Raw genomic sequence first — 19547 nt, forward strand, 5'->3', positions numbered from 1 at the left:
GTGTTAAAGTCCCCTACTATGATTGTGTTACTGTTGATTTCTCCTTTTATGGCTGTTAGTATTTGTCTTATGTATTGAGGTGCTCCTATGTTGGGTGCATAAATATTTACAGTTGTTATATCTTCTTCTTGGGTTGATCCCTTGATCATTATGTAGTGTCTTTCTTTGTCTCTTCTAATAGTCTTGGCTTTAAAGTCTATTTTGTCTGATATGAGAATTGCTACTCCAGCTTTCTTTTGATTTCCATTTGCATGGAATATCTTTTTCCATCCCCTCACTTTCAGTCTGTATGTGTCCCTAGGTCTGAAGTGGGTCTCCTGTAGACAGCATATATACGGGTCTTGTTTTTGTATCCATTCAGCCAATCTATGTCTTTTGGTTGGAGCATTTAATCCACTTACATTTAAGGTACTTATTGATATGTATGTTCCTATTTCCATTTTCTTAATTGTTTGGGGTTTATTATTGTAGGTCTTCTCCTTCTCTTGTATTTCCTGCCTAGAGAAGTTCCTTTAGCATTTGTTGTAAAGCTGGTTTGGTGGTGCTGAATTCTCTTAGCTTTTGTTTGTCTTTAAAGGTTTTAATTTCTCCGTCAAATCTGAATGAGATCCTTGCTGCTTACAGTAATCTTGGTTGTAGGTTTTTCTCCTTCATCACTTTAAATATGTCCTGCCACTCCCTTCTGGCTTGCAGAGTTTCCCCTGAAAGATCAGCTGTTAACCTTATGGGGAGTCCCTTATGTGTTACTTGTTGTTTTTCCCTTGCTGCTTTTAATATTTTTTCTTTGTATTTAATTTTTGATAGTTTGATTAATATGTGTCTTGGTGTGTTTCTCCTTGGATTTATCCTGTGTGGGACTCTCTGTGCTTCCTGGACTTGATTAACTATTTCCTTTCCCATATTAGGGAAGTTTTCAACTATAATCTCTTTCAATATTTTCTCAGTCCCTTTCTTTTTCCCTTCTTGTTCTGGGACCCCTATAATTCAAATGTTGGTGTGTTTAATGGTGTCCCAGAGGTCTCTGAGACTGTCCTCAATTCTTTTCATTCTTTTTTCTTTATTCTGCTCTGCAGTAGTTATTTCCACTCTTTTATCTTCCAGGTCACTTATCCGTTCTTCTGCCTCAGTTATTCTGCTATTGATTCCTTCTAGAGAATTTTTCATTTCATTTATTGTGGTGTTCATCATTGTTTGTTTGCTCTTTAGTTCTTCTAGGTCCTTGTTAAATGTTTCTTGTATTTTCTCCATTCTATTTCCAAGATTTTGGATCATCTTTACTATCATTACTCTGAAATCTTTTTCACGTAGAATGCCTATTTCCTCTTCATTTGTTTGGTCTGGTGGGTTTTTACCTTGCTCCTTCATCTGCTGCATATTTCTCTGTCTTCCCCTTTTGCTTAACTTACTGTGTTTGGGGGTCTCCTTTTTGCAGGCTGCAGGTTCGTAGTTCCCGTTGTTTTTGGTGTCTGTCCCCAGTGGCTAAGGTTGGTTCAGTGGGTTGTGTAGGCTTCCTGGTGGAGAGGACTAGTGCCTGTGTTCTAGTGGATGAGGCTGGATCTTGTCTTTCTGGTGGTCAGGTCCATGTCTGCTGGTGTGTTTTGGGGTGTCTGTGGCCTTATTATGATTTTAGGCAGCCTCTCTGCTAATGGATGGGGCTGTGTTCCTGTCTTGCTAGTTGTTTGACATAAGGTGTCCAGCACTGTAGCTTGCTGGTCGTTGAGTGGAGCTGGGTCTTGGTGTTGAGATGGAGATCTCTGGGAGATTTTCACCATTTGATATTACGTGGAGCTGGGAGGTCTCTTGTGGACCAGTGTTCTGAACTTGGCTCTCCCACCTGAGTGGCACAGCCCTGACGCCTGGCTGGTGCACCAAGAGCCTGTCCTCACATGGCTCAGAATAAAAGGGAGAAAAAAAAAGAAAGAAAGAAGAAGATAAAATAAAATAATGTAAAATAAAATAAAATAACGTTATTAAAATAAAAAATAATTATTAAGAAAAAAAAAGGACAGACAGAATCCTAGGACAAATGGTAAAAGCAAAGCTATACAGACAAAATCACACACAGAAGTATACACGTACACACTCACAAAAAGAGAAAAAGGGAATAAATATATATATATATCGTTGCTCCCAAAGTCCACCTCCTCAATTTGGGATGATTTGTTGTCTATTCAGGTATTCCAGAGATGCAGGTACATCAAGTTGATTGTGGAGATTTAATCCGCTGCTCCTGAGGCTGCTGGGAGAAATTTCCCTTTCTCTTCTTTGTTCGCACAGCTCCTGGGGTTCAGCTTTGGATTTGGACCCGCCTCTGCGTGTAGGTCTCCTGAGGGCGTCTGTTCTTCGCTCACACAGGACAGGGTTAAAGGAGCAGCTGATTTGGGGGCTCTGGCTCACTCAGGCCGGGGGGAGGGAGGGGTACAGAGTTTGGGGCGAGCCTGCGGCAGCAGAGGCCAGCATCACGTTGCACCAGCCTGAGGCGCACCGTGCGTTCTCCTGGGGAAGCTGTCCCTGGATCACGGGACCCTGGCAGTGGTGGGCTGCACCGGCTCCCGGGAGGGGTGGTGTGGAGAGTGACCTGTGATTGCGAACAGGCTTCTTGGTGGCTGCAGCAGCAGCCTTAGTGTCTCGTGCCCGTCTCTGGGGTCCACGCTGATAGCCGCGGCTTGCGCCCATCTCTGGAGTTCCTTTAATCAGCGCTCTTAATACCCTCTCCTCGTGCACCAGGAAACAAAGAGGCAAGAAAAAGTCTCTTGTCTCTTCGGCAGGTCCAGACTTTTTCCCAGACTCCCTCCCGGCTAGCTGTGGTGCACTAACCCCTTCAGGCTGTGTTCACGCTGCCAAGCCCAGTCCTCTCCCTGCGATCCAACCGAAGCCCGAGCCTCAGCTCCCAGCCCCCGCCCGCCCCGGCGGGTGAGCAGACAAGCCTCTCTGGCTGGTGAGTGCTGGTCGACGCCGAGCCTCTGTGCAGGAGTCTCTCCGCTTTGCCCTCCGCACCCCTGTGGCTGCGCTCTCCTCCGGGGCTCCGAAGCTTCCCCCCTCTGCCACCCGCAGTCTCCACCCGCGAAGGGGCTTCTTAGTGTGTGGAAACCTTTTCTCCTTCACAGCTCCCTCCCACTGGTGCAGGTCCCGTCCCTATTCTTTTGTCTCTGTTATTTCTTTTTTCTTTTGCCCTACCCAGGTATGTGAGGAGTTTCTTGCCTTTTGGGAAGTCTGAGGTCTTCTGCCAGCGTTCAGTAGGTGTTTTGTAGGAGCAGTTCCACATGTAGATGTATTTCTGATGTATCTGTGGGGAGGAAGGTGATCTCTGCGTCTTACTCTTCTGCCATCTTGAAGCTCCTCCTCCTGTACCCTTGGTTTTAATAAATGCTTTGAAATTTGAGGATGCTAACAGTGTATTGTTAGAAATGAAAAAGGCGTAATCACAGTTACAATATGCTTTGAAAAGCTGTACTTATATTTGATCTGAAGTGTATGTTGGAGGAGGTCATCAACAGGACATAACCTCTGATTGACCTGAGAGCTGGACCCAGGCAATCCTAAGCTCCTCACCTCTTCCCCCCTTGGGATGTACATTCGACCCAGTGTTCCCATAATGGGAGCAGCTTTCAAAGACACAGCCTTGAGAGAGCAATGTGTCCTTGAGACCATCTGGACTGTGTATGTGACTGAACCCAGTTAAGGCCTCTCTATAAAAACTTTTAAGATTCTGTCAGGTTGATGCAGAGATCTGCTTGTTTTGCATCGCCCAAGACAAGTCGCATACGTTAGCTCCCTTGCTTATTAAACCTGTTACCTACCAACTTGGAGTAATCTGCTTCTTTCTTTGCCTTTCCTTGTCTTCCACATTTGGGCTGGGTGGGCAGGGAGGTGCATAATTTCAGATTTCGTGTGGGAACTCCTGAATTTTTGAACCAACAGTGTGTACTTTGAGAAATTCTAATTATGAAACTTAAATTCCTTCAAATTCATGGCTTAAGGAAAATTTGTGGTTTAACAAAAGCATAAAAGGTGTAGCACTTTAGGAATATAGATACATAGATACACATATACATATATATCTTAGTTTACATACTTCAAAGTATTAATTAAATAATAAATAGTAAATATCACGGGCAAATCTCTGAGATTTCCCCTATTTATGAGATACCTGATCTTTTCTTTTGTGGTTTATAATTTGCACAAGAATGAGTATGGTTATGTGCTTATTTTTACCCTTTTATTATACTTTATTCCTCTACTTTAAACTTTTCAAATATACAAAACTTTTATAATCTCACAGTGAAGGATATTTCCTCTATTTATAGCAGTTCCAGTTATCACAAAGGAACAAAATATGTCTTGCCTTGCAAATATGCATGACAAATTTCCTGAAGTGTTAAAATCATGGTCTTTGAGTGAGAGATTCATTCTTGCTTTTAGTTAATATTTTTATCATCAGAAGACACTCACCCCTCTGCCAAGACAAAACAAAATGACATGGAACAAATTCAAAGCAAATAACCTTTCCCTAAACATCAATATTTCTGATGAAAGAGATGAATAAAATGTAGAGATAGATATGGATGTAAAATAAGAACATAAAAATCTGTCCTTTATTTCTACTTCTCCAGGTCTACTTCTCAAGCAGTAAAGCTATCCTTTTAAAAATTTAACTAATGCTTTCAAACCATAAATTCAACAGCTTACTTCCTTTATAAAAGGAATCTTAAATATAGGAAGAACAACTGTGATCATAAACATTTTAAATATTATTTTCTCTTCTATTTATTCACTTGTTAATCTTTTGTTTGGTACTTATTATTTTCAGGCATATGCTAGGTTCCTGCAATACAATATTCTATAAAAACAATGTAGAACCTCCTTCGAGCTTCTGTTCTCTAGTAGCTTTTTTTTTTTTGTAAATTTATTTCTTTTTAATTTTATTTTTGGCTGCATTGGGTCTTCATTGCTGTGCATGGGCTTTCTTTATTTGTGGCGAGCAGGGGCTACTCTTCATTGCAGTGCATGGGCTTCTCATTGTGGTGGCTTCTCTTGTTGCAGAGCACGGGCTCTAGGTGCATGGGCTTCAGTAGTTGTGGCATGTGGGTTCAGTAGTTGTGGCTTGCAGGCTCTAGAGCACAGGCTCTGTAGTTGTGGCACATGGGCTTCATTGCTCCATGACATGTGGGATCTTCCCAGACCAGGGCTTGAACCAATGTCTCCTGCATTGGCAGGCAGATTCTTAACCACTGCACCACTAAGGAAGCCCTCTAGTAGCTTTTAAATCTTCATGAGTCACAAATCTTTGACCCATGCATTTTGATGCCCCTTAAAATGTCTAGCATTAGGCTCTGAATTTATCTATTTATTTCTTTATCTTTTTTTGAAAAAAAATTTCCTCCTTTCAGAAGAGATTGCATCTTCCCAGGATTGAGAACGTGTGTACTTTGCTTGCTTTTACAAACCCAATACCCAGAACTGAGCCAAGAACAATCCAGGCATATACTGGACACTCAATAAATACTTCTTAAATAAATAGATGAATAAATGGAATTCTCATAAAAATTCTTATCATATGTGTGCCTAATCTATTCCAGTGTTTTCTTTTACAGATGAGGAGGTTGAAGTCAAGACAAATAAATGATTTGTCGAAGGCCATACAGTTGGCTGGTTGCTTTGAAGTAGAACCTATGGTCCTATTCCTAGTAATAAACACTTGCCACTAGGCTAATAACTTCTGTTTATCTTAGATATGTGCCTAGTCTAGAGAGAAGAACAAGTAACACCTACTAAGAAACTGAGCTACTTCTGCCAGATGAATAAAGCATGCTAATTTTCTATGTGACTATGGATCAGTCACTTTCCCTCTCCAGACAAAGGTATCCTTATCTCTAAAATAATGATTGGAATAAATTATCTGGAAAGTCTCTTTTGGTTTCAATATTCTGTGAATCTTTGATTTCTTTTTTTTTTTTTTTAAGGTAAAGCTATTTTAATTTTTTATTTATTTATTTATGGTTGTGTTGGGTCTTCGTTTCTATGCAAGGGCTTTCTCTAGTTGTGGCAAGCGGGGGCCACTATTCATCGCGGTTCACGGGTCTCTCACTATCGCGGCCTCTCTTGTTGTGGAGCACAGGCTCCAGACGCGCAGGCTCAGTAATCGTGGCTCACGGGCCTAGTTGCTCCACAGCATGTGGGATCTTCCCAGACCAGGGCTCGAACCCGTGTCCCCTGCATTGGCAGGCAGATTCTCAACCACTGCACAACCAGGGAAGCCCTATGAATCTTTGATTTCTTTTATTCAATTTATATCTATGGAAACAGCTATGAAAGCTATAAAGGACCTTAAAGACAATCTTGTCTAACACGACAACAGTCTATCTAACACTACACTCCTTGTCTAACACTAGAAAGAAAATGACTTCCACATGGTCAGTAGAAGGACTCTGGTGTGAACCTCATTTTTCTACCAATCAGTCCAAGATATCTTCCTTCATACTACAGTATCAACCCAGTAATCACCTTGGTGAGTTTTAGAGATTATATTTTGTTAACCGTAATTTTAACTGAGCTAACACTCCCTTTAAGGAAAATTATTCTACTAGGTTACCTTATTATTATTTTTTTAAATTAATTTATTTATTTCTGGCTGTGTTGGGTCTTCGTTTCTGTGCTAGGGCTTTCTCTAGTTGCGGCAAGCAGGGGCCATTCTTCATCGCGGTGTGCGGGCCTCTCACTATCGTGGCCTCTCTTGTTGCGGAGCACAGGCTCCAGATGCACAGGCTCAGTAGTTGTGGCTCACGGGCCCAGTTGCTCCGCGGCATGTGGGATCTTCCCAGACCAGGGCTCGAACCCGTGTCCCCTGCACTGGCAGGCAGACTCTCAACCACTGCGCCACCAGGGAAGCCCTAGGTTACCTTATTTTTAAAGTGAAACATAGATAATTGATTTTTTGGACACTGTACTAGGAAAGACAAAGTCCCATCCAGCTGCAGCTATTTATGAATTTTTAATCAAATTGAAGCCTTTGGTATTGAAAGTTGTTCTCTTTTGGAAAAAAAAAAACCAAATTAAGTGGCACAGTGAGCAGTCAATGGACCTGAGTTCTAATCACTGAACTCTGTGAGTCACTAGTTATTTGACCTTAGGTTTTGTGTACTTGTGTCCTCTCTAATAAAAAATTAAAAAAAAAAAACCAACTACCAGCTTATCAGCCTTACAATGTAGTTTTAAAAGTACATGAAGTAGTGAATGGGAAAGCAGTTTGTAAACTCTAAAGTCTTTTACAAATTTCTTAGGAATGAAGTTATTATTTTGAAATAAAACCAAAGTCTTAGAGTCATTAGATACTCAAATATATAATATAATATACCACTATAAGTGTAAATTTATTGTGAACAGTCTGCAACATGGGTTAGATTTTTCTTGAGCATGTGAATTTAAACTTTAAGAAAAATACTTGTGGCAAAAAAAAAAAAATCCTTTTTGTCATCTGTTATTTTATAAATGCAAAATATGGAAAACATAAAAATATCCTTTAATCCCAATCAAGTCAGTAATTTTTAGTGTCTTATTAGATTTTCATACTATATACTTAATGGAAATATATTATGTCTATAAATTTTCACTTTAGTCCATATGTATTGAGTAATTACTACATACAAGCAATTAATATATCACTTCAGTGTGATCCCATTACAGCTAGTGTCTCTATAAAGTATGTAATTCATTCTGCCTTGAATTGGAGTTATAAATCTATCTCCTTCTACCTCCCTCATTATATATTCATGACCTTTAAAGAGAATATTCATGTATTTTTCTTAATTAGCCTGCTTAAATTAGCATTTAAGAAAATTTAGAGAGAATTTAAGCCAGATATTTCTTTTATAATTTAAGAAACTGTAAAAAATGAAAGGTCAATTGTGGCAGAAACTGCCTACAAAGAAGCAATTCTACCTTTCAGAACTCTGGTTTATTTATTTTTTTGTTTACATTTATCAAATAACAATATGCTCAGGAAAGATGAACCCTCTACTGCCCCAGGGGTCTAAACCAATCATTGTAATCCCATTTCCTTTGCCAGTGATTAATTTAGACACATGCAGAAGACATGGTCTTGGGCAATGATTTATACAAGAAAGCCTTCTGGAACGTTCTGGAAAATAATTTTCTCCCAATATTAAGAGATGAGGAGATAAGGAAGATAAAACTGTTCTCCTTCCTCCTCCCTCTCTCCCTCTCTCCTGTACCTTGTATCATTGTGTTACTAAATTAACAAACAGCTTATTCTCCAAAATTATTGTTCTATAAATTTATAAATTCCTATGGTGTATGCCAATTGAGTTTTTTGTTACTCATACCCAAAAGTATCCTAACTGAAAATAGAATTTAGATGATAAAGCAGACGTGTATTGTTGCATAAGGTATAGACGCACTATGGTGGATGCGTTATTTTTGTTTGGAAAAAACGATGTATGTTAAATTTGGACAGTTAAGGAGGATGTCTAAATTAGGGATTTTTTTGCCACCCAAAATCATATCTCCTTTCCTATGTCTGGGAAACCTTCCCTCTTATAAAGCAGAAACTTCTCCTGCTGCGGAAGCCAAAAAAATCCCAAATACGGATTTCCTCAGGCTTCCTTATCAAAGAGATTAAAGTATGAGCACAGGACCTCATGTATTGATCCAAGTCTGGACTCTGAAACTAATTCTATGAAAAAGATGAGGAATCCATTCTTGCAAGGGAGGTGTCCTAGTGGAAGTAAATCGAGTACTGATGGTGTTAGAATCTGTGTTTTCTCACAGTATACTCATGAGAATCATTCTGTGACATGACTTCAGGCTTGTTTTGGTCTCATAGTCTCTAAAACTAGATCTCCAGTTTTCTTGGAGCTATCAAATATCATTTTGTCATTTCCTTTTCCAGCTTAAGTTAGTCGTATTAAATCTCTGCTGCTTGCAAGACAAAAGAGCCTTGACTGTTGTATTTAATGAACTTCTGAGAGCGTCACAGGAAATTATTCACAGAACTCAGATACTCAGATGAGAACCTGGCTCCTGCTTTAGTTTAACTGAACCCAGGGATTAAATGTTGAGATTGTGTCTTTTTTTAAAGAACAGATTCTGTAGAAGGAAGGCAAGTCAGGCCCACCAGTACCAGCAGAGGAAGGTAATGAGGTAAGCACGTCAAAAGAGGGTATGGACTATGGCACACTTTCATGCTGAAGTTTTGAGTGAGAAATCACATCCCAGAGGAGATTAGGGGTGGTTTCCATGCAGAACTAAATTTTACTTTGAAAAGCTTTTCAAATGTCTAATTGCGTAGGTTTTAATAAGAATAAAATAACCATTGTAAAGAGACAAATTAAATTTAGGCAAAGGCTGACTTACAGTGGCTGGATTAGGATATCTGAGTATTCTCAAAAACATAAAAATAATTATCCTAAATTTATGATTTTTGTCTCTCTTAAATTATCCCCAATCTCCATCCCTTGTAATTCCTTGAATACAAGGAGCTTGAACTGTGAAAGTATTTGTTAAAATGAACCATCACAGCATGAACAAGATATAGTGACTATTAAACTCAGAACTATGTTCCAGTTAGTATTTTAAAACATATACATCATAAGCACTTTGAGGTACCTGTTTCAAAACATTGTGATGCCCAGGAAACTATGCAATCCCCCATTGAAAGGGAAGTCATAAACTGGTATATCACAGTAAAGAATAATTTTATGTTTTAAAATGAACCCTGCCATAGGCTGAGAGTTTAGGATCATAAAATCTCAGAGTTGGAAAGGAACCTAAAAGTCCTCTGGTCTGTTGGTTCCTATGACTTTCTCCACATCAAAAGGACTTTGGGAGCTTAAAACATTTTAGGCTTCACCCTAGATTGATGCAGCCAGATTTAGGAATTACTAATCCATCTAGATCCAACTGCACAACCTTCAGACACATAGTAGGTTAAAAATAACAGCAACAAATATTAATTGATGGTTTAAAAGTATATAAGAAAGATCATTTGGGGTTAGTTCCTGTTTACTATTTTGATGAGTTCATAAGAAGTAACATAAAAGAAAAAAGAAAGGAAGACTAGTAAAACAGCTGGAAAGTTGGAAGGATATGGAACATTCAAGTGTTCTTTTGTTTTTAAGAAAATAATAAGGGCAGCCAACTCTAATGCAGTTTAATCTTTCTTGCATGCAAAATACATTTCAGATTCTGAGAAAACAAGCAGTGGAAGTTAAGAGGGAAACTTCTAAGCTACTTTTTGCTGCTCTGGAAAAAAAAAGTCACATTACTGTATCAGATAGAATTAGCTGTGGAAGGGAACAGAAGAGTCAATGTAAATTACATGATTCTCTCAGCAAAACCAGAGTTGAACTCAAGAAAAATAGTCAAGATAGAAGGAAAAGAATATGATGAAATGCCAGCCATGTAACTTTCTCTCTTTATGGAGAGTTCTCTAGCTCTTATTTCATTGTTGAATTTTTTCAGCCATTTTATGTGGTACACATTTCCAAGCCTTCACATTAGATACCTATTCATTTACTAGAATAGAGAAGAATCTGAAATACACATTAAACTTCAAGACATTTCTTTCTAGAAGGGAATCAGTGGTAGAATGCTAAGCTCAATTTTTTCAACATATTCAGAAAGTTTACCAACTACAAAATTGAGAAGAGGATGGTAAAGGATAAGGTTATCTAAAGATTCTCTAAAGTTGTCGCATTCATTTTATTGTTCTGAACTCAGAAACATGAACAGATAGGGAAATGATTCCCTTTGAACATATGCATACAACTGCTGTTATACAGTAGGATTTCCTCATTTTTTATAGCTGAATAATATTCCATTGTGTGAGTGTATACATATATATATGTATATATATATATATAGATATAGATATAGATATAAACATACATATCACAACTTCTTTATCCATTCATCTATCAGCGGACACTTGTGTTTTTTCCATGTCTTGAATATTGTAAATAATGCTGCTATGAACATGGGGGTGCAGATATCTATTCAAGTTAGTATTTTTGCTATTTTGGATATATTCCTGGAATCTAAAGCCAGATTTTCTGAATCTAATTTCAGTGGTCTTTCTGATATAAAAAGGTCCCTCTTCTTAAGGACTTATCAGTTTAGGTTTTGGCATCAGTGGTCATAAGCGAACTATCCATTGTCATTTCTCTTCAGCCAAAGACCGCTAGGAACATACTTGTATTGAACAAGTTGGTTCTATCACTTATCACAATGAAGGAGAATACAACCATGAGGAATCATGGTGTGTCTCAAGAGGGTAGTAGAAAAAAATCTTAAATCTTAAAGTATAGGATTTAGGCTTTGATTTGGGAGAGGGTAGGAAGAAGTGGGGATTTTTAGTAAGAAGAGCAGTTCTTTTATTGTAATAAATCATATCTATAATATGATATAAATAAATCATATCTATATAGAAAAGAGGCTAGAATGATGATATAATTGTAATTGGTAAAGAAACAGCAATTATTCATTTAGGCCAAGAAAGTGGAAATTTGGTATTTTGTGGGTGACCCAGTCACCCTACTTTTGTTTGTGCTTATACATAATTATGAAGTAACCATACTTTTTCTCATTTTATCATGGTCTGAATGTAACCTTCTCTGGGGTTTATGATAAGTAAAATTGTTTATATTTAATAGAATAACATGGCTGGTTGTGAGTGCCGGGCAAGCTTCTGAATGTCTGGGGCTGCCTTTTCTTTCTTTCTTTCACTAGTATAAAAAGATTCAATGCAGTTGGAGATATAGGAGAGTGTTCAAAGGTAGTAAATTGGTTCTGGTACAAATTTCAGTGTGTTGAGGGGCAGGGGGGTTAGTGGGTGGGAGTACTTCCCCATCCAGCAAGCAATTCTCAGGACACTAGCTGGGTATCCTAAAATTTAACTGAATTCTGACACTACCTGGAGATCACATCAGATTCCACAGGTTAAAGGTTTAGTTCTACAAGACTGCCACCTGCCCCTCCACCCCCTGCCCCCAACTTCAGATGTCAGTGGCAAGTTCAGGTGGTTACCTATACTTCTGACCAACTAACTGTAAATCAGAGGTTCCCAAGACTCCTGCCTTGAGTTCAATTAATTTGCTAGAGCAGCTCACAGAACTCAGAGTAACATGTTACTATATCACCAGCTTATTATAAAAGAATATAACTCAGGAACAGACAAATGGAAGAGATGCATAGGACAAAGTATGGAGAAAGGGTGTGGCACTTCCATACCCTCTCCAGGCACCACTCTCCCCAATCTCTATGTGTTCTCTAACCTGGAAGCTCTCGGAATCCTGTCCTTGTGGGGTTTTATTCAGGTGTCACTGTATAAGCATGATTGATTAAATCATTGGCCATTGGCAACTGAACTCAATCTTCAACCTCTCTCCCTTCTCTGGAGATGGAGGTGTGGGTGGGGTGAGACTGAAAGTTCCAACCCTTTAATCATATGGTTGGTTCTCCTGGCAACCAGCGCTCATTCTTAGATGGGAGTCTAAAGATCTAACATAAAAAAAGACACCTTGATCAGTCCCATTATTTAGGAAATTCCAAGGGTTTTAAGAGCTCACGATATCACAGATGGAAATATAAATTTGAGATTAATCCGACAAGGTTGGAATTTTCAGATGGGTCCCTCCCTCCCCTTAGCAAGAGAGAGAAGAGTAAACATAATGCAGGAATTCAGTATTGAATGAATCGCATTTAAGAAAGGAAAAAGAAGACTGAAGAAGCAAACAAAAGTTGTTATTTTAATGTTTTTAATTATCTTTAAACAAGCTTACAGGAAAAGAACATCTTTTAATAATGTACGTAAGACAAAGACTACAGTCACTGCTACAGGGATTTACAACCTAATTCTCCCTTCAAGAAAACGGAACTCACTCCAACTTCTGGAAACACTGCCGGAAGAAAATCTTCAGCTGTTAACTCCTTAAAGAGGTTGTCTAGGCTGAAGAGAGTCACCTAGTCCAAGGTCATGTGCTCTTCCTCAAGTAGTGTGTTTCCAATAACTAATTACATGCAGTGTAAAAGTCCTCTCACCTCATCTCAGGACAGCTCTGAACATTCAACTCAATTTCAAAACTTTAAGCATTTTGACTGAAACCTCTGTTGAGACTATCAGAGCTTAAGCTTCTCTCTCAGCCCAATCCTGCTTCCTTTCCTTCCCTTCCACAGGGGTTGGTCTCAAGAACACTCCCTAATAAACTTCCTGCACACGAATCTCTGTATGCCCCATATGTCAGAGTATGCTTCCCAGGGAACCCAGGCTGCAACATTTGGTATCAGAAGTGGTCAGAAAAAGTAGACACCAGTATGGGATCTTACAGCTAGATGGTGAGGACTCACCACCCAGCTCACAATAATGACCTCATCACTGCTTGTAGGTGGTGCACAGAGAGCCCTGGTGTATAGTAAAAGTGCAATTATTAAAACTGCCCCAGTGCAATTATTAAAACTAGCATATTTTATTATACCAGTGGAAGGGAATGCATTAGGACAAAGTTTCCCAACTTCAGCACTACTGACATTCTGGGTCAGATACTTATTATTGTTAGGGACTGTCCTATGCACTGAAGGATTTTTAGCCGCATCCCTGGCCTCTATTCAGTAGATACCAAGAGCACACTCTCCCACCCCACCCCACCAGTTGTGATAATCACAAATGTTTCTGGACATTGACAAATATCCTTTCCACTTTTCATTTCTATGCCTTTGCTTATTTAAGACTTCAGCCTAAATATGTCTCCTTCACCTCTGCCTGTCAATTAACTGTTTTTTTTTTTTTTTTGAGGGGGGCGTGTCCTTGGTTCAGTGCCAACTGCACCTAAAGTCTTTTTAGATGTCCAAGATATAATAACTCTTTTTTGCCATTTCCCATTTTCTCTTAATATCTCTATATAATCCGAATGAATCATGTTCACAAGTACTAATGCTGCCCCATGTATATTAATGTCCACTTTACTATGACTCTGAGGTTTTGTATGGTTTACTTATAAGAAATCCAGTATTCCACAGACTTCTCTTTAGTACATGTTCCGTGAAACTCAAGGATGTTTATGTAAGTCTTGGTCATTTCGCACTATTAGTTGTATCTGCCAGTGAATCAGGAACTCACCTCCTCTGATGACCATGAGTTCAGCAGCTGGGCTTCGAGCACAGATCAATTGCACACACGTGATTCCAGGAGTTCTGGTTGTGCAATGCTCCTCATGCTGACTTCTGCTTCTTGCTTTCTCAGTGCAAATACTTATCAGTTTGCTGAAGCCAATGTTGCTCTGGTGACAGGAGGGGAACACGTCAGCAGTTTGCCTGCCTAAATGCCTCCCAGCAAAGCGCAGGCAAGTGCTTGAGCATTGATGTGTTACAACTCTCAGTGGTATAGGTCTTTCAAATTACATACACAGCTATCATTCTTCAGGCAACATATATGCTGCAAGTGTGTCTGGGACAGAAGTTTTTTTCTCTATGCGCACTCTCTTAAATGCAAAACCAATACTCCTTTGATCTTTCTGCCTACTGCTGACTAGCTGCAGCCTTTTTCCTTTACCGAGACTTCCCTGTGCTCTGTTCCACCTTCCCTTTGTTCTTTTTCAGGGCTGCCCCAGAACATCAGTCATATGTGAATATCCTTGAAACTCTATGGTGGTAGGTACAGCACAGAGATGGTTCAGGCTGTCAGAGTTCAACCTCTTTTTCCTCACGAGATGCTTTTCTTCCAAACAGATGCTGATGCAGGTGAGCTTGTGTGGGGAGAATTTGCTTCTAATTCTTCTTGCCAGAAACAAGGCACTGTTTAAACTATGTTTTCCCACGTTGTCATAGGTCCCAGAGATGAACTATGTAGTTCTATGTGCCTTTTGGGCCTTTGTTCTGTATGTTCTTTGACACTACTAAAATGTATCAGATTGACTTTAAACAGTAGATTGTAAGTTTTACTAACTTGAGAAATAAAAAACAGAAAAACTAAAATGCTTTTAGAGTCTATTCCTAGAATAAATTCAGACATCTAGACCTATGACATAATTTGTATTCTTATTTTTTTGGAAAAGCAAAAATAATAACAAGAAACACACAGAACAATAAACATTATATGAATTTTTTTCCCTCAGAGTAAGAAGTTACTTTTTTCTTCAAAGAAAAATAATTGTAAAAATTTTATTCAACCATTGATTTATTCATTCATTCATTTATCCTTCTAATGAGAATTTTTCAGATGCTCACCAAGAAGGGTCAGGAATCTACTGAACCACTCTAATATCATGATATTTCCAAATTAATACAATAAAAATCAAAAGTACACTGATATTAAAACAGGATGACTCAACCTCAAGAAGTCTCGTATTCATAATAGATGGCATCTTCAAGGAAATTGATTTAGTTTTGTTTTAAAACTTCTGCCAGTGAACTATTTAGGAGGGCACTGCTTTAGAAAAACCTAATCCATAATAACTCTCACATTAAAATCAAGGAGATCTGACAGATGGTGTGCAGTTATATTCTTTTTCTTTACCAAAATTATCTTTTCACTTTATTTCAATGTTTGTGTAGAAGTAAACATGTAGCTCATAAGGGAATGAGCAGAGAAGATTAAAGTATATGAAAGAGAAGCCCCTGACAATTTTGGTTCCACAATAAATACAGATACAGTCTTTCTAGAATAATAATAAAAATGAATAGAAAAGTGAAATTCTTTTTACAAGACAACATATACTTTCAAGTTTTAAACTGATTGTTAGGAATATACTTTTAGTATTTTTTTTAAAAATAAAGTAAAATCTATCACAAATCTTAATGCATTTAGAAAATAAAATTAGAGTTCTGAGATATGAATTAACTTGAATATCCTGACTTACCCACTAAATAAGTTAAGCATACTTAGTGAGTATAAAGCAGCAGCCAGTGTCCTTTCTGACTCTCTTTCATGAGGACTACCATTCTTCAACAACATACTTTACGAATGAAGTTATTAGTCAAGTTTGATTAGCATCATCTGATAGATAAGGAGCTCCCAAAGGGGAAAGAGATATATTTGGTTCTTCTAGGATGAATTTGTCTGACTGAGAACCCAAGAGCTTATCACCTCTCTCCTTCCCCATCCTCTGCTATACCTGACATTATTTGGAAATAGTAAAATTATTTCGAAACACCTTAATGAGATTTTTAAGTGAGTGTGTAATTTATTATATAATTATGTCTATGTTCTTTAGAGAAGGGGCTATATATTTCAGGCTGCCAACTTTTCTGTAATGTTTGCCCGTTTGTGGCGGTAGAGAGGTTACGTGTCAGGTTGGTGGAAGCAGGTCATCCATCTTGGTGTCCCCTCAGCTGTTCGGGGTGTTGGAAATCACTCCAGAATTAGAAATAGGAAACTTGGTCTCTCTGCAACATGGGGAAAATCATTTAACTTCAGTGAAACAGGAGTGATAATATCTTCCTTGCCTTCCTCATAGAGCAATTATGTGGAGCATTTAATTATGAAATTAAAATATTTTCTAAATAAATTTTAGGCAGTATGATTATTTTCACAGGTATCAGAGATAAAATTAGGAGAAGCCAGGAATGATATGAAAGCAGCAGACCCAGAAGTTCTATTAATAATTGAGGACAAACACAGTAGCCTCTGCCAGAGATGCTACAGATCAAAGATACCATCTTAGATGATTGAATTAAAGACCAAGTTAAAATTAAAGAACTTAATTCAGAAGTGGGAAGACCCCTGGATTCTAAGTTTGAATCCCTGATCTCTGATATCAGCTACGTGGCCTGGAGCAAGCTAATGTCTGTCATTAACCCTTTCAAAAAAGACAAAGAGAGTGAGCAAAATAACTTCTAATCAACAGTTTTCTCTTTTTGACATGGTAACATCCAGCTTCCACTCCAAACAATTTATATACCATAATATTATTAATGCAAACAATTTATTTTTAGATATCTCTTCTCTAGCTTCCTCTTCTGAATTAAGTGAATAGTAATATCTAAATCCAAATATGACATATAAATACGGAAGGAATTTTGTTTGGAACTATTGCATTAAAGTGTCAACGATGTAAACTGTCTTCATTTTAAAGACAATTCAATTAAAGACCTGAGAGTTTAGATCACTTGTTAACATGATACAGCTACTAATTGTGTGAGTACTGCTCATCTGTATTCTGCAATTATTTCTCAGCCATTGATAAAAATTTGTGATGATTAAGCAATCATTGTTCAGATACTCATATAAATGCAGGGCCAAAACGTCTCCAAATCATTAGCCCAAATGTGTTGTACCCTCACGCTATTTTAATTTGCAAGAACTCTGGCTTGCCATTTAAAATCGAGTTAGCTGTGATGCTTGAGGCCCCAGATGTTTTTAAACAAATAGATTATTCAGATTTGCAGTGTAAGTGAACTGACTTTTTCATTGGAAAGAAGGTTCAGAAGGAAGAACTTGGGTTAGCTGAGAACGTGCCTCCTGAAACACATACTGGAGAATAATCATGGACTTCCTTGAATATCAGGTTTGTTTTCTTTGGTGATAGTTCTCAATAGTCAATGGAAAAGCCAGAAGTCATTGCAAATGAGTTTAGTCTCTGGTCTTTCTTTCTGATGTCCAAGTGGACAAGCAGGTGAAATTTCAGAAAATCTGTAATGGAAAACTCACATTAAGAGTTTCACAGATTTCAGTTAAGTTTTGTTTGTTTTTTTTCTCCTCATTCAAGTTTGGTCTTGTAGGGAGAGGGAACAGAGTTTACAGATAGATCTATTGAATATGGAATTCCTGGCCTTCCTAGAGAATTGTGTAAAATAATTCTCGTCATTCTATTCTTGCTGATACCCCATAGTCTTTCTCCTTTTCACTTTCTTTCTCTTTTCCAGTTCATTACATTGAATTCATTTAATGAATTGCATTTCTGCCACTCATGCCCTTTAAAATTATTTTATTTTCATTCCTGGAAGAGGAGAGTGTCCAGCAAATCTTTCCTGATTATTAGTACAAAAGCTGTCTTGCTCTTTGCTTGGTTTCTGAAGGAAAAGTCCACTTGCCTAATTTTGACTTCATTTACTTTTTCTCACATTGACCTCCCTGTTACAACTTCATCACTTCTGTCATTAGCACAGTATCTACTGTGGGTTGGAAGGCTATACCTACTCTGGTTTGGACTCTAAGCTACTTAGACTTGTGCCAGTGTATGTATAAAGTCTCACTTATTCCTTAAATAAACTTAAGCCATTATTAGCCCCATAGAAGTAAATGAATCTCACAGATTTTAAGTAGTTTTGTTTAAGACATATACCAGATGAGAGACAGAAATGAACATAATATTTAGTGTTGTTTTTGTCATTATTGGAAGAAATAAAACTATCTTCTATGTCTGCACCCAGATCTGGATAGGTGATATTCCAGGATTTTTACATATTCCTTCAAAAATTATTTGGAAAACCTCTGACTAAAAAAAAAACCCCAAGAAATAAAACAGCAAGAAAACATGAACTGCATTGTTTTTTCTTTCCCACTATTTAGTACAGAAGAAAAGTATAAAATATCATCAATATTTACATTTCAAAGCAGAGGTTGTTTAGCACAATAATGTTTGATAAGTAAATGGAGGAAAGCTATTCTTTTTTAAAGTTAGGTACAAGCTATGATTTTTGTTGCTGTTGTGATTACCTCAAAATCTTAGAGTCATTTCAACTTCCCTTTTCTCTTGTTGCTTGTGGTTAATTACCAAGTCCAATTTCAAAATCATATTCTGACGAGCATCACCTCTATTTACTTTCCAGGGAATCCATGGCGTTTCTACACTGGGGATTATACACGTTTCTTAAGAAAAAATTGAGGTTTGCCCCATGTGGCCATGCCATGTTTTTCTAAATTATTATTTCCTGCTTCCTTATATGAACCCCGTGTGCAAGTGAAGCTATTCTTCCAAGAACATGTGGATAATCTACTCGCCTAGATTATTGTTTTTAGGATATTCCTTCTTACTGGAAAGCCTTATTCTATTATAAATCACTGTCTATCAAGTACACATATGTCCACATTTCATATATCCCTTATATTCTAGGATAACTACTAAACAGAACACTTAAATTTTACCAGTTCTCTATCCTTGTAGCCTGAAGCTTATCATTTATCCCTTCCACTCATTATTTGATCTCCACAATGAGGTTAGAACAATAGGACTTTAGGATCCTTAGCTACAAATGCCAAAGGAGGCAAATCTGTGGTTCATTTTCTGTACATCACTCTGTACAATTGTTCACCAAATTCTTTGAAAGAATATTACCCATTTGTTTGTGAAAACCTTCAGAAATCCTCTTAGGATACTGGAATTAAATAATTATAGAACACAAGACATAGGGAATTTAGAGATCTGATATTTCCTAAAGTTGGAGAAATGCTCTGAAAAAGAAATGAGTTTAAGGTAGACAGCACTACAGCACTCTTCATTTTATTCACTCTATTTCTTTCACACTGATTATTTATTTCAATTAATATTTGAAGGTCATTTTATTGACATTTGAATATTTGAATGTCATTGTATTAT

Source organism: Balaenoptera acutorostrata, chromosome 4 (genome assembly GCF_949987535.1).
Source record: "Balaenoptera acutorostrata chromosome 4, mBalAcu1.1, whole genome shotgun sequence".
Lineage (NCBI taxonomy): Eukaryota > Metazoa > Chordata > Mammalia > Artiodactyla > Balaenopteridae > Balaenoptera > Balaenoptera acutorostrata.